Below are 21,715 nucleotides of genomic sequence, written 5' to 3' on the forward strand. Positions count from 1 at the left end.
GGATCATGTAGCAGACAGTGGAAAAGTCTCTGCCTAAGACCCCAAAGAGCTTCTGCCCATTAGAATACACAATGCTGGGGTAGATATAAGGCAATTTCCAGAGGGTATCTAGAGTTTCTGTGTTGCGGTACAAAAAAACAACAACAACCAGTATTGTGGCAAATAACAAATAAGCTTTCGTGAGCTAGAATCTACCAGATGCGTAGTGTAATTCACAGTATAGAGCCACACAGGGAGAACTTTAAGCAGTGAGATCAAACATGTTTTGTTCTCCTGGCCCATGGTTGGTGGGCCAGTCTTTGGTTACATAAATCTCCCTCATCTGAAATAGCTACTCACCAGCAACAATAGCCCACACAACCTGTGGAACCGCAGCTTGCAGCTGACCCAGATGCCAACTCTGTCCTCCCAACACACCCAATCAAGCAACACAATTGCAGGAACCAAAAATGTCAGCCACATCATCAAGGGTCAATTTACTTGTTCATCTTCATCATATACATTACTATCATCTGTCAGAAATGCCCTTCCACATTCTACACAGGGCAAACAGCCTAGTCCACGTAGAAAAGAATCATACGGGCGCAAATATGACATCGGAAATGGTAGTGTTCAGAAACCTGTGGGAAAACATTTCATTCTACAAGGATGCTCTGCTATTGATCTTGAAGAGGCCAAATGTGAATAAAGGAATTTCAAGGGATGGGTTCCAACGTGAAACTCCTGGATTATATTTAATCAAGAATTTCAGTTCTATTCATTTGGATCTGAGTAGAGACAATGGTTTCATATCCTGCTACAGGTGTTAATTCACTCAGCATTACCATCTTGATTGTTTTATTACCTATCACTACACTTGTTTTGTACACATTATAGCTCCAATTGAATTGGAGCCCTATAGGCAGTGGAGATCTCTCCTTTAGTGCAAATGGAACACTGCCCCACCCATCACAATCTGACTTCAGTCTCCACCACCAGATGGTGCTGCCTATAAGTTTCATCTTTCTCAGTCTCAGTGTTGCCCTTGCAGAACTCAGCAGAAAAGAGGATGGGAACAAAACTAAAATGAATTGGCTCTGCCTGTCATTGGCTATGGTTGTGCCTGTCATTGGTCCCTTGCCTTATGCCCCACCAGGTCCAATGGACACAAGTCACCACTGCCTGCAGCATGGGAAAGCAGATGCAACATGGTCAAGGGGTTTGTCCAGCAGGACACAAACTGTTCCAGGCTAAGGAGCTAAACACAGGGACAGGTTCCCACAAAGTCAATTTAGTGTGGTTCCCACTTAGAGGCAGGTTTCCCAATGCAGCTAAGCAAACCCTCACAAGTAAGCATGCTTCTGTATATGTATCACTTTACGGCACAAGTCTGAGGCACATTCAAAAGCACAGCAGAATGCTTGTTGGCGCCATCTGTCTTCACTGATCACTTTCAATAAGATATGCAAATGCACATCCCCATCCACAAACAAGAACCAATGAGTCAGATGTGGACAGCAGTGTTGGGTGAGCTGCAGCAGATAGGACTCCACTACCACTGCAGTGCAAGTGACTGAGGAAAGCCAAGGAGGCCTTGCCTTCATCAACAGCAATGGAGGAAGGTGTTAGGTCAGATACCCAGCTGCGAAGTGGCCAAGGGGATCCTGTGCAGCCTGGATCCATGCTGCTGGTGTGTCACTTTCCTGCTTGGTGCTGACTTTCCTGCCTGCCTCATTATGCCCTGCTAGCATTAGCAGGAAGAAAATGCTGCTATGGGTTGATGGGACAGACATTAAGCTGGTGAGTGCCTGCAGATTATTAGGGCGATGGGATGGCTGACTAAGAAAAGGTGATTAGTGACCCATGAGTGTTGGCTTCTCTGAGACTCAAATATTTTTCCAAGAAGTCTCCCCAGTGACCCTCCTGGTCCATTGGAGCTCTACAGAACTGACATTGCTGATCTCAGTATCTTACATTCTAGTAATTTAAGAAAAGCTGGTTCAGCATTGTCATGAACACAGGTCACTTCTGGAAACTTGCTTATTCATTCTGATTCATTTGCACAAAGTTTCTGCAGAGGTTGTATGATGTCCATTGTTCATTGAGCATTCACACCCTGATTTGTTTGTGTCAAGGTAATATGGCTTTCCACCAATCTAATGTCATCCCACATTTTCCCATAACTTTCCTTACAGCAAAAAGTCTATTTTGTGTTATGTTTGAAAGTGGGTTTGTTGTGTCTGAGAGTCAGAACACTTTAATCCACTTTAACTTCACAAACCTCAATTTGCCAGTATTTAAATGAATACTGGCAGTCTGGAGGCATCCATAGAGTAGCAATTCACCTGAAATGTGGGGGAAAGTGTATTGTGTAGGCAGTCTGCATATGTTGCATGGTTAGTACAGCAGAGGATGGCTTTAAAAGTAAGTTACGCTTCCAAAATAATAAGCTGACGTTAAAGAATAGTAATTCATTTAGAAGCATTTTAAAATAAGCTTTCAGTTTCTAAAACTTGAAGACTATTTTAAATTTTAGGAGCTTGAGGTACAGAAAAAAACACTAAGATGGCAAGACCTGTGATTTCATAAATAGAATGTTGGCAGCCCTGAGAAAATTCACTATTGATCAAACGTCTTTGGACAAAGAAAGAAAGAAAGAAAGAAAGTCCTCATTACATGTATTCCCCAGAGTCCTTTCTGTCATATATTGGAAGAAGGGAACACTCTGTTCTTCTTTCATGCCCCCAAACCTCCTCCAAGGAATCCCTTGTCAAAATGACTTCTACTAGTTGCCCAAAGGACTGTATTCAGACTTGTTAACCTCATTCTCCAATCCACGTTATCAAACCTACAATCTTCATAATATTTCTACCTCTTTTTCATGAAATACGTAGATCCATGACTCACTATCTAAGATTGCCAGTTCAGGATAGGATGCAGTCATTATTTTGGCATCATTCTCGCTACCTCACCCTCTACTGTTGTGTGTGCTTCTCCAACAGTTCCGTATACTGAAATGCAGCAATCATTTTCCATCTGTTCTTCCCCTGTCTTCCTGGATTACAATAAGAAGGTACAGGACACTGGAGCATCTCTGCTTCTGATGGGTAGTTCAGGTTAATACAGGGCTGATAGGGGGAAGAATTAATGTGTTTCAGCAACAAGGACTACCAGAGGGACTACCAGAGCCATCTTCCCCCATTGATCCCATAGCAGGTAGCACACCAACAACAAAGGAGTCTGGGTTGGCATCATTCCTCCCATGGAAGAGAAGAGCACTTTCATCTCCTCCCTCTAGGAGGAAGATGCAGCAGAAATGCACAGATAGACGACGCTCTTTTACCAGCCTCACAGGTGAAAAAAGTGAAGTGATTCACTTATTCTCTGTGGCCACAACCAACCACTCTTTGTATCTGGAGGACCTACATTCAAGTGCGTGGATCCAATCGTTTGGTTTTATAAAGCATAAAGTGATGGGGGAGGGGCACGTGACTTTAAATGGGGTAAATGAAGAATGTGGAGGCGTCAAACACCTTGGAAGAGCACTGATAATAAATGATAGGTTTCATAATCCTGTAAAGAAGTAAGAGAAACTGAACAACAAGATTTGCGGAGAAAAATCTTAGGGAGCAAAGTCCCCTGGCCGGGGGGGGGGTTGGAGTTCCGATGAAATAAATGGAGAAGACATTAATAAGAATCGGTTTGGGCACTGCAAGAGAAGCTTGGCTTCTGTAAGCAAGCAAACCTTGTGCTTCTGATGCAATATCCAAAATCAATTCTCAGAGGACTTGACGCCTCCCGCTCATCCAGCCATGGAACAAGGGCAGCTCGTAAGGAAATTCGGCCCTTTTTGTGAGTCTCTTTCTAATTCTATGCAGATTCCTAGGTTAAGATGAACAATGAAGCAGGACCAGTGGTTGAGAATATGCCTTGTATGCAAAGGGTCCAATATTCAACCACTGGCATCTCCAGCCATGGCAGATTCAGGACAGAGACTACAAAATGCCAGGCAATATAAACAAGGAGTTGTGATCCGATATAAGGCAGCTCCCTATGTAATTAATGACTAGGGGTGGGGGAACGGAATTGTCACATGCAAAATGTACCTTTCCCCATTATTCAGGCTGATTGCTAATGCAGTAGCAGGATTCACAGAGGGATAATCCCCCTTTCTAGTTGGTAGGTCTATCCCTCTCAAGAAACAGAGACAATCTAGGATTCCTACGTTGTAAAATTTGGGGAGTGGAGGCAGTTAGCCACCTTTTTCTCATTTTCATTATTTTATTAATTTAAAAAGTATGTACACACATATAATCAAATACACCCACATATGCAGTGGCTCAGGGATATAAATACTAATTAAAAAACTACAAAAAAATTCAGCCTTCTCCAAAGGACCCCCTGTATAGCTGTTTTGTCAGACAGAACGAAAAGGATCATGTTATAAAAATCAAGGTTGACTGATATCTAATAGCTGAGAATGAAGTGCAGAGGGAAAAGATCTGCCAACTGTATCTACTAAAATAGCGAAACATGGGCACAGGAGGCAGGAAAAAACCTTTCACGCTTTCTGAGGTGTGGAAGCAATTTAGCACCAAGGACAGTTGCGCTTAACCCAGCTAAATAGTGTGAAGGCACCAGGATAGAAGACTGCGGCTTCTGCCTCCTCCGGCCTGCAGCTCTCTTAGCGGGATTCTTCTATGCCAGGGCAGATGTTGTTACTATGGTCGGAGCATCCACAAGTGATGAATAAGAGGAGTTTTCCTGATCCTATACCCCAAAGGTACAAGAACCAGTTGCATCTGTAGGAGATGGAACTTTGATTTCTGCCTCCAATAGTTTACAGCAGGCAAAGGCAAACTTGGCCCTCCAGATGTTTTGGGACTACAACTCCCATCATCCCTAGCTAACAGGACCAGTGGTCAGGGATGATGGGAATTGTAGTCCCAAAAACATCTGGAGGGCCGAGCTTGCCTCTGCCTGGTTTACAGCCTTGGTTAAGCAGTTCCAACAAAGGGAGCTAATCAAAAAGCTCAATGACATCAAACAACCTACCCTATTTAATAAATCAGGCAGGCGAAGCCTTCTGAGAGGAAGAGGAAAGGGGCCCATATTACAAGTTTATACCAGATGTGCCCAGAGAAATGATGCTTGGGTACCAGTTCTTCTTGGGATGCTTGAACACTGAACTTTGCTTTATACGGGTGGAGCATGAGCTACTGCTGCTGACGGCAAAGTTCACTCCATCCACTGAACAGAAGGGTGCCAAGTTCAACAAAGTATCCTCCCTGCTCTTGTTTTGCTTGTGATCTGTTTGTGGTGGTAGTGTTTTTAATTTGTGTCACTGGAAATAGGAGCAATTAACATTCTGAGGTGGTGTTTACGGGTTCGTTAAATCAAACAAACATCCCAAGCAATTAGAGGAAAGGGAAGGCAGGTGAATTCCCAACGGCTGGGGAAGCAGGTAGCTTGGCGGACGGGTTCAGGATGTGCAGTTGGACCTTTGTTCCCGACACCTGGCAGCAACCAGAAGCTGAAAGGAAGTTCCACCCTTTCAGCACAAACATAAGCAACAGGTGCCACGCCTTTCCTCCCTGCTGCCTGCAAAAGCCACCCTGGAAGCGCCACTGGGATTGAGAAGTCAATGAGAAAGATGGGAGGGAAATGGTTGAAGGAAAGAATATGTGCTACAAGACCTTGAGGAGAAGAAAGGAAGGAAGATGAGCAAGAGCAAAAGGCAAAACGGTACAGACAATGACAAAGAGAAAGAACCAAAGGGGTGATGCAGGAGGGATGCACACAGACAAGTGATACTGAAGCAGGAAATTGGAGACAAACCTGTCCAAGCTTGATACAAAGGCATTTTCCCCTAGCAAACCATGCAGCTTTGTGGCGATTCCTACACACCAGCTGTGCTAGTCCCAGGACTGCCATGGTCCCAGGCACCTCCACATCTGCATTTCCCCCGGACCGGCACGGCTTTCCCTTACAGCGTGGCTGGCGGCACCATGTCTCTGTGGAATTAGTCCTGTCAGGGAAGATATTGATTTGGATGCTGATGTGTTAATACATGACTGCTTTCAGCAAAGCTTCCTTCCTTCCTCCATCCCAGACAATAGACTGGAGGACTAACCTGCCACTAATCACACAGGAGGTGTGTCTATGGCCAGACGTGCTATGCAAGGGGAGGAGGCAGCCGTCTATTGTGCTCCTTACATGTTCTAAGCCTATCCCAAGATGCTTTTAAAACCACAGCATTGGTGACTACGGATATGAACATTCTTTATGTACACAGTAGCTATCAACTCAGACACGGCCTCAAAATATTTGCACGTTAACTGAGAAGTCAGAGCAAAGATGCAGAATAAAATACTGATTACAGTATTGCTTTTTTTGTGGGCTCAGAAAAGTTCTTTGGTTGCTTGTCCAGCCTATCAGAAATTTGTTTTTGACCTATGTTACAGTCGTAGCATGTGTTGTCGACAAGATATAATAGAAAAGCAAATTATTTATTTATTTATTTTTTAAAGTTATTTGTTTTTGACCTTTGTGGGGATATATTCTTAAACAGTTTCATTTGTCTTCTGTCAGACTAGCGACTTGCCAAGTTGTCCATGGGCAGGATCTCAAAGTACTTAGTGCTGGAATTGAATAAACTTGGTTTAGGGTTTTAAGCATAACTGCCTGACTGCAAAAATGTTGAAAAATATACAGGGCCCAATATATGCCCCCCAAAGTACAAAGAGAGAGAGAGAGACCCCAAATACTTCTCTTGAGGGTTCTTAGCTGGCTTCAAGTGTATTGAAATGAGTCCATGTTTACATTCTGAGCATGTTTGACTTCTGAATTCCATGGGAAGGGAGAGAACAGTAGAGCATGAGTAAGAATGTAGTTGGAAATGTCAATTAGGACACAGCTAGCTCCTGCTCAGGTTCCAGCACAAAGAAAAGCCCAAGGACACTTCTGACAGAGAAACTGCCAGGGGGGAACAAAGCACTGTACATGTTCCATTACCAGCTGCCCCAGGGCCACATTACAGGTAAGCGGAAGCTGTGAGCAAGTGCAACTAATGCTGGCATGGATAAAGCTAAGAAGCACAAGGGTCTGGAGGGAAGGGCTTTCCCCCAGGAAAATGGTTCTCAAGAGTTGTTCTTGCTTTTTTGCAAGAGATCCATCAGTGGGTGCCTGTAAACTGGGGAGGTACAGAGAGGGACAGGGTTTGTGAAATGAGAGGGTTCTTTTGCATTATCTCTCAGCATTCACACAGGGTTCACCTGCATTCTTTTCTTCAAAACAAAACAAATTCCTTCCAGTAGCACCTTAAAGACCAACTAAGTCAGTTCTTGGTATGAGCTTTCGTGTGCATGCACACTTCTTCAGATACACAGATACACTTCTTCAGATACACAGATACACAGATACACTTCCCTGACAGATACTTCTGTGTATCTGAAGAAGTGTGCATGCACACGAAAGCTCATACCAAGAACTGACTTAGTTGGTCTTTAAGGTGCTACTGGAAGGAATTTGTATTCTTTTCTTCGACACTCTCCTCCAAGAAAAGGGGGGGGGAGAACCCTGAACCAGCAGATTCCAGAAAAGTGCAGCCCTTCACTTTGCGATGGTATGCAAGGATATTAGAACAAGTACAAGTCTCTCTTGTGCAGCTGTAACTTTCTTGGGCAAACCTTCCACACGAAGTCCTCCCACCACTGCAAAGTGCTTTGAAGCTGAGGTAGCACGAAGGAAATGTATGTGCTTAACTCTTCCCTTGATAGCCACCCTCCTCCAAGTGACTTTTTTCTGCTGTTGTTGTAGGCCCATGTTTACTTCACAAATGTTAGTCTGGAACTATACAGTGCTAAAAGCAGCTGGGATGGATTATCTGGGTAATTCTCCTTTTCTCTGTATCTTCTGTAAACCTCTTATAGATTGAAAATATGTTTCTTTAAGCAGTAACCACAGCAGTAGAAAACAGCATAGATAGGTAGCGTAGTTTACAGATGACATCGAGTATTTAGAATGGTGTATATACCTAAGTGGACTGAAGAGAAAAAGATCTCTTCAGACTGGGTGAATGAGCAACAAAATTATACATGGAATTTGTCAGGGGGGAAAGCCAAACTAGCTGCAACTTTAATTGTATGGATGCAGTTAACACGCACATTTTTGTTTCCCTGTCACAAACTTGACAAAATTGGCTTTCCAAAGCTGCCATTTGCATTTCAAGCAGCAATGTTCCCTAGGGAGGCTTCCCCTTCAAATGCTTCTCTGAAGCTGATTTTTGTGGTTTTAGTTCAGAATGTGGCAGGAAAAGAACAAGTTCTCTACCCTCCTGTATGGTCCTGAAGCTGCTCTGAGGCCCCTGCGGCTGCTATTTATGCAATTAACACATGTGTGCTAATTGCATTCTCACAATGGCATATTTAGTCTGACCCCCAGCATAAAGTGACCAAGATTGAGGCAAAAGCAAAAAAGAAAATGGGCTAATCAGGAAAGGGACACTGGTGGTAGCACTATCACATTGATTCCAGAGGTCATATTCAGGGTAGAGCTACATAGCTGTCAACTTTCAGATTTGAAAATAAAGGATCAGCAGCCTCGAAAATAAGGGGTCAGCAGCCTCACCTGTCCCGGAGATAGTCTACAGGATATCTAACAATCCGGGATAGCAGCGGAAAATGGCGCTGGAATAAGGGAATTTCCCGCAAAAAAAAGGGAAGGCTGACAGCTATGTAGAGCTATATCCTTGCACAAGAGGAATAACTTTCCTCCTCTCCCAGCTCATGCCCTAAATCTGTCCTCTGGGTTCCCTCAACCCTCCAGAGCAGATCTGGGAATGGTACGGGGCGTATGCAGGGAGAAGAGAAGAGGGCAGTCCTGCTGTGCAAGCAGAAGTCATTCTGCTCACCCAACTGTTTAGTTAATAATACCACCCATATCTAGCATTGGGAGGGAGGGGACATGTTAGAGTATATTAAGAGGGAAATTCAAAGGCAATTATTCAGGACAGACAAAAGGAAACATTTTTTCACACATAGATAAAACCATGGAATTCAAGCCATAGGATGCAGAGATGGCCACCAACATGGTTTGAAAAGGGTGTTTGACGTATTCATGGAGAAGGCTATCGATGGCCATGTATTGCCTCCAGTATCCAAGTGACCTACTGAAATCTGCCCCAGGCCCACTTTATCATATAGCTTCGTGTCGCCATATTTCTCACTGGGATTTATGTGTCAGTCTGATTATGCTCCCTCCCCTTAATTTGTCTTCACAGATCCTATTTTGATCATCAAAGCCATATTTGCTCTACAGAAATGAATGAACAATCACCCCAGCAGAAGGAGCTAATGATACACAGGATGCTTACAGCAAGGATAATTAGGCATGTTGCTAACTTGTTCAGAATAAACATGTGTGCGGCAGAGCAAACCACACACACAAAAAAGGGAACAGGAAGTGATGAGCATAAGGCCAGAGCAGAAAGAAAGTGGCAGACATTTAGAAGCAGATATGTTAAATTGTAGTCATAATGGAAGGTAATGTCTTACAGCCTACTGGACAACTACTGGACCAATCCTGCATTTAGATGAAAGTCTGCCCAAAGGGGCATCAGGAAAATAATTTCAAAAAACAGCAGAGAAGGCAAAACTTATCTCTATTCAAGGTTTCTCTTGGCAGAGGCGAAAGCTGTGTTTTTCTCCAAATCTGTCTATACTAGCATAACTCAGCCCTTTCCCTAGAGTCTGGGATTGGGTATGGGAAACCTTTGGCCCTTTGGTTGTTGCTAAACTACTGAACGTTGCTGATCATTGTTCCTGATCTAGAAGGTTATTCCAATAGATTCCAAAGAATGCATGGGAGGAGTCACATCATGGCTCCACCCCAAACCATGCGAATGAAGAAAATTACAACAAAGAAGAATAAGCCTCTGTGTTTGTGTTGGGGGAACCTGAAAGCACAGGCTTCTTGGTCATGCAGAAAAGCCCTCTGCACATATAACGGTGCATGCAGGCCTCTTTGTAGTGATAGTAAACATATGTAAGTCAGGAACAGAGGCTAGCATGCAGTTAACCCGCCCTCGCCCACCATACACATTCTAGGAGTAAGGACATTGTGATGTCCTCTAGCTATTTTGGACTCCATCTCACATCATTCCTAACCATTGATCATGCTAACTTGGGCCAATGGGAGTTGTAGTTCACAGAATCTGGAACACACATTAGCTGCTATTCTGCTAGAATGAAGATCTGAATATAGTGACTGTGACTTGCAGCCTCCTTAATAATTAAATTAGCATCCATTCAGTGGGGAATGTTTCTTTTGAAAATTGTAAAAAGTAGAGACAGAATAATCTGTGACAGACACAATTCTTCACTTTTTATTCTGATTCTAGAATACTGAGGCGTTTCTATCTGAACTCCTGTTCAGTTGTCATATGTTCCATGCATCCACACAATTTGATGTTCCAAAGAACTGTAACTCACATCAGCAATACTGTGTCCAGTACTGTGGACACCACTCCTTTCTTGGTGTTCTTGCTCTTTGTATATGATCTGTGCCCAGTCACTACATTTAAAAGATAGGGTAGTTATTCAATGTGAATTGCTAACATTGGCATGTAGGCATGTAGGTACAATGGACAGTACCACTGAGACAAAGCAAAGTATCAGAGGCCATAGTCAACATTTCGGTCTGTTACAATTTCTTGTCATAAATTTGGCAATATATGTTTCTGAGCAGTGATTGGGTTTTTTAGGTTATCCAGCTGTCTATGTGCCAGCAAAGGTCAGCTCCTTGTGACTTCTTTGCTCTTCCCAGTAGATCACCCTTGACAACAGTTTGTAGTTCCATTGTGATGCATTACAACACCCTCAAGTGTGAGCTGTAGGCAAAAAGCAGTGGTGTTCTATCTTGTTGCTTGTGTTATTTCTGTTGAAGCAGTTGTATTCTGGGAACTGACCTGGCCCTTGAAATCTGGTACTCAACTGTGTTGCCATGGTATTTAAGAAAGCGGAGATCAAATTGCTCAATTTGTTGTCACTTACTAGTTTGTATAGTGATCTGAATCTATTAAAAGGCATCATTCTGGAGCAGATGCATTGAAATCCATTCAAATCTCATTCTGCCTTCCACCATTCTCTCACAAATTTAGAAGGGGTCAATATATAAAAATTGGCTTGATTTGCACTCATTTCTGTAAATTACCATGTTTATGCAGCTATATAAATGCCAATTCCCACCAAAAATTTAATTATGTATGTGTGTATGTATGTATGTATGTATGTATGTATTAAATTTCTATCTCGCCCTTACTGCCACGAGAGCCCATGGCAGCAAGCACCAAAGCAACAAAACAACACAATTAAAAGTAAAAAAACATACTTAAAACATTTAAAAACAATAGGAACATCCGAAAACTTTTAAGAACATCTAAAAAGATGTAAACTGTTAGAATATTTAAAAGCATAGCTAATAATTTAATTTGAACATTGCCAAGAATAGCCTCTTTTAACCTACCTAGGGGTAAACATAACAGCAAAAAATCTGAGTCTATTCAAGAATAACTATGAAAAATGTTGGTCTGAAATTAAGAGAGACTTGGATAGCTGGACAAAATTGAAGCTTTCTTTGTTAGGCCGAATTGCTGCTATTAAGATGAATGTATTGCCAAAAATGTTATTTTTGTTTCAAACACTACAGATTGTGGACAAAACGGAGTGCTTCCGGAAGTGGCAGAAAGATATATCTAAATTTGTCTGGCAGGGCAAAAAGCCCAGAATTAAGTTTAAGATATTAACAGACGCGAAAGAAAGAGGGGACTTTGCCCTGCCAGACTTAAAGTTGTACTATGAAGCCGCAGCTTTCTGCTGGCTAAAAGACTGGCTACTTCTCGAAGACACTGACGTACTGGACTTGGAAGGTTTTAACAATGCTTTTGGTTGGCATGCATACTTATGGTATGACAAAGTTAAGATCAATAAGGCCTTTAAGAACCATATTGTCAGGAAAGCAGTGTTTAACGTCTGGACAAAATATAAAGACTTATTGGAAAATAAAACTCCAAGGTGGCTTTCACCTCTGGAAGCTAAGGCCCGAAAAAGACCCAATATGGAGGCCAAATGGCCAAAATATTGGGAAATATTAGAAAAAGATGGAGACAATTGGAAATTGCAGAGTTTGGAGAAAATGAAGGATAAGGTGCGAGACTGGTTACATTATGCTCAGATTAAAGACGTTTTTAAAAATGACAAAAAGTTAGGGTTCCAGGTGGAGAAATCGAAGTTAGAAACAGAATTGTTAGAACCAAAGACTAAGGTACTATCTAGAATGTATAACTTGCTGTTAGAATGGAATACACAAGACGAAATGGTTAAATCAGCTATGATAAAGTGGGCACAGGACATTGGGCATAACATTATGTTTGAGGACTGGGAAAGGTTGTGGACCACTGGGCTGAACTTCACCGCATGTAATGCTCTGAAGGAAAATGTAATGAAAATGATATATAGATGGTACATGACCCCAGTTAAACTCGCCAAAATATACCATTCGTCTGATAATAAATGTTGGAAATGTAAAGAAAATGAAGGAACATTCTTTCACCTCTGGTGGACATGCCCTAGGGTGAAGGTCTTCTGGGAAATGATATATAATGAGCTGAAAAAGGTATTTAAATATACCTTCACTAAGAAACCAGAGGCCTTCCTTCTGGGTATTGTCGGCCAGAAGGTGTTAAAGAAGGACCGAACATTCTTTATGTATGCAACAACGGCAGCAAGGATACTCATCGCAAAAAACTGGAAAACTCAAGATCTACCCACACTGGAAGAGTGGCAGATGCAGCTGATGGACTATATGCAACTGGCCGAGATGACTGGCAGAATCCGTGATCTGGGAGAAGAGAAGATGGAGGAAGACTGGAAGAAATTCAAGATGTATCTACAAAAACATTGTAATTTGGTTGAATGTTAAGAAGGATGCTAGATTATAAAAAATTGGCCACCACTAAATTAGATTTAAATTTGATGATAAGTGAGACTAAAGAAAATATAAAAAAATTTGGAAGAAGTGCTAGATTATATTTGAATGAGTGGACATGAGATTGTAAACAAGTTGATAATTTGTCTGGAAAAAACTTTTAACGATGTAAATGGGAGCGGGAGACGTGAGGGAGTCCAAAGAAGTGATGAAATTATGTTTGTGACAGAAGTAAGACTGTTTATTATTTGTGCATTGATATTTAAAAACTTTAATAAATATTTATAAAAAAAAGAATAGCCTCTTTTAACCAACAAATGCCTGACTTAACAGGAATGTTTGAGAACTCCTCCTAAAGGAGAGCAACACAGTTCACCAGGGTAGCATTCCACAAGTGGAGAACCACCACCAAGAAGGCCCTGTCACAGGTCAGTGCCAAAGCTAGCAGCCAATGGCAGCACCCAGTGGCAACACCCAGCAATGTGAGATTGGTAAAGTGGGGGAGAGGGAACCTACAAAAGGAGAGAGAGAGATCATGACAATGCAAGTTCAGTTATTCTGCTCGAACTAGCAAGCAACCATCTCAAGCAGATGGCTGTGGTCAGTCTCCCTGGGCTACAGTGGGCCTTCCCAAGCTCAGCTCCAGGGAGAAGCTCCAGGGAGAACTGCTTCTGTTTCAACTCCTCTGCTCCTGCTCCAGTGCCTGGCTCAGTAAAAGAACTACTATAGCACCTGTCCTTAAAGGATGTTCTGTGAAGCCCATTTCAGGGAGAGACACAAGTGTTCTGCTGTACCTTCCTAGCCAGAGAAGAGGGGTAGTAAGTGGAAACTGTTCGGCTCCTGCAGTGACTGCTTCTCCGGCCCTGAGAAGTTGTACAATGCAGGAACTTGTTTATTCTGCTTCCGCTTCACTATGTTTGTGTGGGGAAGTTTGGGGCTGTGGAAACTGGGATCAGGGTAATTCAAACTCCAAATCTCCCCCCAATCCCAGACACCATAAAATTTGGCAGGCTTCCTCACTGCTAAGACTTAGGGACCTAGTGAATACTTTTCTTGTGCCAACAGGCCTATTGAATTGATTTCCAACTCCCTCAACCATTCCTCATAAGGCTTGGATTTCAGGCCCTTGATCATCTCATTCACATTCTAGATTGTCAATATCCTTCTTAAATTGTGGCACCCAGAACTGGACACAGTACCCCAGATGTGGTCTGACCAAGGCAGTATAGAGTGGTACTATTCTTCCTTTCACCAGGACACTATACTGTTGTTGATGTGGCCTAGAATAGCATTAGCTTTTTTGCAGTAGGGGAGACCTAAATCAAGTGATGTGGCCAAAAGGGTAGGTGATGGGCTTGAGTGCAACCATGCGCAGGTTGTCAACTAGAGCTTTCTACCTACTAGGAGCTCAATTGGCTTGATCATACGTCAACCAAGGGAATTCCCACACCCTCATCTTTCCCATGCCTTTTCCCCAAGACACAAGCAGCAGCTGGAAGAGTGCTGATTAGGTTTAGGGGAGTGAAGTCTATGGGTAGTTGGAGAGGACTGCACAAAGGTTAAGAGCAGCCAGACAGCTCAGAAGGCAAGGGACGTGAGTGGATGGGTGTACATTGACAAGAGATTATTTGGTCTGTTACGTGGTCTGACTTCCAAATTGGTTAGGAAGGAGCTATAAATATAAGCAAATAAATATTAATAAATAACAGGGCCATCAACAGACAATAGCAAATTTCTCTATTGGTTATTGCTTCAAATGAAGGGAAGCTAATCTTCCTTTATGGACGCTATAAAGTGTATTAGTGCCCCTAGATTATCAGTTGATTAGAACAAATAGCATGGTATAATGGTCTCAGGTTCCATTTGCATTGCCAATTTGCAAATTCAGACAATACAAAATGGGAGTGGAGGGGGATATTAGTTGAGCCAAACAGGACCTATAGTGACATTAACATTTCCATTACAAAATGGAAACTCTGGAACTGTTATGATAAAGGCTGTCTCTACTAAGTCGAATTTGTGTGCCAAGTCAAAGTTGGGAGCAGAATGCCTGACCAGATGGCCCTTTATTCTGATCCAGCAAGACAGCTCTTACATTCTTAGGATGCTACAGATATATAGCAACATTCAGGGAAAGTATGTGGTGCAATCCTCTTAGGGCAATACATTTGTCCTCCCACAAGCATCAGTGCTGGAAAGGTGATATCCATTACAATCATAGTGCAGCTTTTGATAGTAGTTCAGATCAACTAGGATATTTTTCACACTAGGGGGGAAGATTCACTTGGGGGGGGGTGAATGTGACAGGGTCATGAAACTAAATCCTGATAAGTTAGAGGCCTTGTGGGTGAATCGTTTACTGTTTGAGACCACAGAATTGTAGAGTTGGAAGGGACCCTGAGGGTTATCTCATCCAACCTCCTGCAATGTGTATGTCAGTTACCTGTTGTGGACAGGGTTGCGCTCCCTCTGAAGAAACAGGCACATAGCTTGGGAGTACTCCTGGATCCATCATTGTCACTGGAGACTCAAATGGCCTTAGTGGTTAGGAGTCCTTTTTACCAATTTCAGCATTAGCTGCAGCCATTCCTAGACACGGATACCATAGCTAAAGGGAGCCATGCACTGATAACCTTACAAATGGAATATTGCAATGCACTTTATGTGGATTATAATGCAATGACAGCCACAAGTATAGACGGATGAAACTCTTGTGTAGAGTTCAAAGGCCATACTGGTGGTCAACTAAGTTCTGCTTGGTAGGTTCACAATTACGTAACCATCTGGCATGATAGTAAGGCAAGGGGTGAGATCTCCAAACCAAATGAGGTGGTGCAGAATAAAAAGACTAGAAGATGAAGGCCAGGGTAACAAAACAAATTAGCAATGGTCTTCTGAATGCTCACACTGTAAGAAAAAGAAGAGTCTGCTGCTGGATCAGGCTAGTGGCCCATCTAGTCCATCAGTCTGTTCTCACAGTGGCCAACTAGATGCCCTTAGGAAGCCCAGAAGCAAGATCTGAACACAACAGCATGCACCCCTCTTGCAGTTTCCAGCAACAGGTATTGAGAAGCATGCTGAGGCAGAATGTATCCATCAGGGTTAGAAGCCATTGATAGCCTTATCCTCCACTAATTTGTCTAATCCAAGCTGCTGGCCATCTTTGCCTCTTGTGGAAATGAATACCATAGTTCAGCTATGCACTGTGTGAATTAACAAAGCAGCATTTGCCAACCAAGTGCTCTCCAGACCTTTTGGACTACAACTCCCATCAGCCCTAACCACCGTAGTGAAGGCTAGAGTAAAAAGGTAATTCAGGGCAGGCATAGGCAAACTCGGCCCACCAGATGTTTTGGGACTACAATTCCCATCATCCCTGACCACTGGTCCTGTTAGCTAGGGATCATGGGAGTTGTATGATGAGAAGAAGAAGCCAGTGCCACTATCACCAGTGCCATATTTCTTAGCTTCCTGTGAGAATCTGCCCGGCTACTGTTGTTGGGGAACAGAAATACAGGGCTAGATGGCCCTTTGTTCTTATTCAGCAGGACAGTTCTACAAATTATAATATGATAAGCATGTGGTATGGTCCTCCTTCAACATGTAAGACTTCAACATGTAAGAATGTAAGAGCACATTACTAGCTGCTCAAAACAAAATGCTAGGATAACACAGTAAGATGGGTGACACCTGGCTTGAGAGCAGTACATGTGAAAAGGATCTAGGAGTCTTGGTTGACCACAAACTTGACATGAGCCAACAGTGTGATGCGGCAGCTAAAAAAGCCAATGCGATTCTGGGCTGCATCAATAGGAGTATAGCATCTAGATCAAGGGAAGTAATAGTGCCACTGTATTCTGCTCTGGTCAGACCTCACCTGGAGTACTGTGTCCAGTTCTGGGCACCACAGTTCAAGAAGGACACTGACAAACTGGAACGTGTCCAGAGGAGGGCAACCAAAATGGTCAAAGGCCTGGAAACGATGCCTTATGAGGAACGGCTAAGGGAGCTGGGCATGTTTAGCCTGGAGAAGAGGAGGTTAAGGGGTGATATGATAGCCATGTTCAAATATATAAAAGGATGTCACATAGAGGAGGGAGAAAGGTTGTTTTCTGCTGCTCCAGAGAAGCGGACACGGAGCAATGGTTCCAAACTACAAGAAAGAAGATTCCACCTAAACATTAGGAAGAACTTCCTGACAGTAAGAGCTGTTCGACAGTGGAATTTGCTGCCAAGGAGTGTGGTGGAGTCTCCTTCTTTGGAGGTCTTTAAGCAGAGGCTTGACAACCATATGTCAGGAGTGCTCTGATGGTGTTTCCTGCTTGGCAGGGGGTTGGACTCGATGGCCCTTGTGGTCTCTTCCAACTCTATGATTCTATGATTCTAAGTCCTAAGATGAGCAGGAACCAATTCCAACAGAGTATCCATCCAAATATTCCAAAGAGTGGCTTCAAAGTATGCACTGAGCATGATCAGCCAACAATCTCATCAGAGGGTCACTTTTGTGCAGCATTAATGCAGGCACAGGTATACCACTGGTATAGGGCAGTATACAAATTTACTACTACTAATAATAATGGTAGAAATTATTATGAAAAGGACTGGAAAATTAAACAACCAGTCTCATAATCTTCATTTAGAGCAACACATGCAGTTCTGGACAATGTTCACCTTCTTTTTCATAATAAACAAAGATGTAGAAACACTGGAAGGGGTCTTTTTTAAATAGTAATAAAAAAGAATGGAAAATGAAACAGGGCTTCTTAGCTTAGGAGAAAAATGAAAACTGAGAGAGGACAAGGGGTAGGTTTTAGAGAAACATGATTGGTGTGAAGAGAGTAAATAAAGGGCAACAATCTCAAAATAAAAAAGGTCCAAGGCCATCCACAGCAGATGTAAGACAAACAGAAGAAATTACTCTCTCACACAACATATAATTAACCTATGGAACTCATTTTCACAGGACATTATTACCTTCAGCAGATAAAATAAGCGCATGGAGAATAGGTCAATTGATGGCTATAGCAAGCCATAATATCCAAATTGCAACTTCCATGTTCAGAGACATCACTTCTCTGGCAGTGGGTGGGTATTGCCATCATGCTGTGCTTGTCAACCATCATGCTGTGCTTATATCTGCCACTGTCAGCCAAGAGAATGCTGGCCTAGAACACTGGTCTGTCGCAGCATAGCAAGCCCTCATCCTTGGCCAGCCTAGCCACCCTAGAGATGACCATTTCAGACTTGCTTGGGAGGCGCAGTCTCTGATAGTTATGGTGCTGCCCACAGACGAAGTGACGTATTTCCTCCAGTTGGAGGGCGTAAATTCATGTAGCTTGCAACACAGAAAACAAAAACCCACAGGCTCCGTGGAAGGTTTGCAGGTGTAATCACCTCCATCGTTTTAGTATCAAGCAGAACGAAGATGGGTTGTTCAAAGAAACTGGCCACAAGAGAAACAAAGGCAGAAGAAAAAAGGCAGGCCAGATAAAGGGGCTAAGTATGCACAAGGTCCACAGCAGGGATTAGCAACCTGGAAACATGAATCACACAGGAGAGGAAAAGCAATCGGAAGCAGTGGCGTAGCGTGGGTTGTCAGCACCCGGGGCAAGGCAAGTAATTTGCGCCCCCTAACCCGTGGATTTGCGCCCCCTAACCCGTGGATTTGCCCTAACCCCAGATGTTGCGCCCGGTGCGGCCAGCCCCCCCTGCACCCCCCACGCTACGCCACTGATCGGAAGCAGAACAGATGGGTGTGCAAAAGGAAATGAAGAGCTGCAGGAGACAGTGCTATTAACTTTATTCACGAAGAACAAAACCTTTATTGCACCAAAGACAGTTAAATCAATATTTTCCCAATGCTATTTTTCCACAGAAGCAAATGGGTGTGTTTTCCCACAGGAATGTTGCATTACCATGAACAGGAAGGATGGGTTGTCTAAGTAATGGCAAGAAAGGGGAGAGATGCTGTCTATGAGGCAGAGTCTAACAATGTGGAAATTGCTTTGTAAATTGTAAGTGGAAAGCTCTAGGGCAGGGAAGAGTACCAGTAACTCAGCTGCAGCACCTATCTTCATGAAAAAGTAAGTGATGCTGCGTAGGACAAAGCCTTGCGGCATCAGGTTCCTCACAGGACAGGACATCACTGGGCAAGACAGGACATCATCCAGTCTCACATAGTGACATGAGGATATCACATTTTGGCTTTCATTTGGTTTGGGCAGAAGCACATGGAATTGCAGATCCATAGTAGAACTGACTCATACTTCCCATGCACATGCATCATCACTGAATACCTCATGCCACAAAGAGTCTGCTATTACTCTGGCCTGGGTAATTCCAAAAGTCTCTGTCCATGAGAACAAGATCGATGGCATCAGTCAATGATTTTCAAAGAAATAAAATAAACGTGTATAGCACCATAAACACACCACAGGATTATTTTGCTGCAACAACACAAAATAAATAAACAACAACAACAATTTGTACCCAAGAATACTAAGTAGAACTTAGTTGGATACAACCCAATAAAGAGAATTATCATAATCTATCAAAATCAGATTCCCTTTGTTCAGCAAAAACCATGAACCATCTGTGGCCCAGAGACTCAGGCACCAATCCTACAAATGCAGTAGCTCTTACTCCCAATCCGTCCCTGCTTTCCCATTGAATTTTATTTTTAAAACTTCCTTCCCACTCAAAGCTCCACCTTTTGCCCATCTCTTCCCCATGAGATCCAGCCAGGACAGCACTTGTCTGGTAATAAGCTATATCCAGTAATTAATGTTTTCACAAATTACCAAGAAGCGAAATTGAGGGCTTTTTTTCCCCCTACACAAAAGACTCTCGGTGAAAACATGTGTGACCTTGCACCTAGGAATTCAAAACAGTTATGCAAATGTTGTCTAAATTAAAACGCAGAATCCCCATGCGAAGTATTAGCTCAGAGTCATAGAAAGAGAGATTGGCATCCAGGGAGAACCATGCTCAGCGGAAATCCAGCAGGAGAAAAGTAGAACCAGAATGTGCATCTTTCAGTTGCCAAACATGGGAAAGAAAAGCTCAACCACCTTTCTGACTGGATTTTCACTTTTTGAAATATGGCAACCCTAATCTAGATGTCTCAATGGTTAACAAAATGGTGGGCATAGCTCAGTTGATCTCTGTTGATCCGAGTTTGCACAGTGTAAAAAACAGGACCAATACTCAAGTACAAGTATCACAAAGTGCAAGAATTCCCTCGCCATCTTCACAGTATTAGGCACTGCATTTCTGATATGCGTGCATTTTAGTCATTTGGGAATTATCAAACCTATCGGCAATGAGTTCCAAAGGTCAGCTGTCCACTTCAAGATCTTCACACACAGCAGCAGTGGGATAGGGCCTGCTTCCCCATGAAGCAGTTCCATGCGTATGATTATGCACATGGGGAGAGCCTATCACATCACACGAGTCTTTCCCATCTGACTGGTACCTAGACAGAAGGGGAAGTCCATGGGAAAGGGCCCTGATCATGGGGTTGCATCATCCACATGGAGTTAAACAGGCCCTGGGATTGCATCACAGAAAAGGGGCTCTCACACCACTATGCGGGAAGCAAGGGGGGAGAAATACTTTCTGTAGACCTGCAGCAAATTTCTGTATATTACTGTACAGTTTCATTGCTCTAGAATTATGTGAAACTGTTTCCTTCTCCCTTGGTCCAAAACTGCACATTATTTTAAACACAGCAATCATTTTCAGATTATAAAATGGAGCTCCATGGGGAGATCCAAAGACCTTAAAAGGGAAGGTATGAAATGAATACCTTCCCAACCTCTACTAGTGTGTGGCAGCAATGTGAGAGTCAGTGTGCTATGGTGGTTAGAGTCCTGGACTAGGACCTGGGAGACCAGGGTTCCAATCTTCACTCTGCCATGAAGCTCGCTGGGTGACCTTGGGCCAGTTATTCACTCTCAGCGTAACCTACCTCACAGGGTTGTTGTGATGATAAAATGAGGAGGAGAAGAACTATGTGTGCAACCTTGAACTCCCTGGATGAAAGTACGGATGTAAATGAAATGTGACTTAATTCTTAATAGATATGTATAAGATTAGTCTGCCTATCTCAGCTGGGCCAGAAGCTTTTCCAAAAGAATTTGGATTCCTGTGTAAACCCACCCACCCGAAGCCACTGACCCATATGCTCCTTTCCTTTTAGCAAACCATGTTTTCATTTCACCCCAGGCCTCCTTCACATGTGCACAATTGCATAGAGTTTGCTCCGCTGCATTGTTATCCAGTACAACTACAGCTTGTGTATGAATACTATAATCACATGAGAAAGGGCTAGTGGTCAGGTGAGAAAGACCCAGACAATTATTACAGTCCCATCAGGCATGGTGGTGATTGAGAAGTGAAAGGCCCATTGAATTGGTCCCAATCGTGTTGCTTGGGAAAACACACATTCCATAGCAAGATGAGTCAACAACATGTAGAAATGATTCAGTATGATTAGGTACAGGCATACCATTCAACATGGAAGAGTACATTTCCCATGTTTGTTGTTTTTTACTTGTGTGAACACAAGTTGACTAGTGTGATTCTGAATCTTCCATTTTTTTTAGTATTGTAACTTTCTAACATCTGTTGCTCTGTTTCTCATCCTAACTGGATGTTAACTCAGGAAATTGTTGTTGTTTAGTTGTGTCCGACTCTTCGTGACCCCCATGGACCAGAGCATGCCAGGCACTAACTCAGGAAATAGTTCTCA

General features: G+C 43.0%; 1 protein-coding gene and 1 long non-coding RNA gene across 2 annotated transcripts in view; one reads left to right on the plus strand and one right to left on the minus strand.

Annotated features, from left to right (window-relative positions):
* Positions 1–21,715, minus strand: part of GAP43 (growth associated protein 43) — a 55,309-nt gene that overhangs the window by 27,555 nt on the left and 6,039 nt on the right. The window lies entirely within an intron of this gene.
* Positions 6,857–10,493, plus strand: LOC309340788. Its single transcript, XR_014156083.1, has 3 exons — positions 6,857–7,018; positions 7,798–7,868; positions 9,260–10,493. It is a non-coding gene; the product is annotated as an uncharacterized lncRNA (long non-coding RNA).

Source organism: Podarcis erhardii, assembly GCF_964252035.2.
Source record: "Podarcis erhardii genome assembly, chromosome: 4".
NCBI lineage: Eukaryota > Metazoa > Chordata > Lepidosauria > Squamata > Lacertidae > Podarcis > Podarcis erhardii.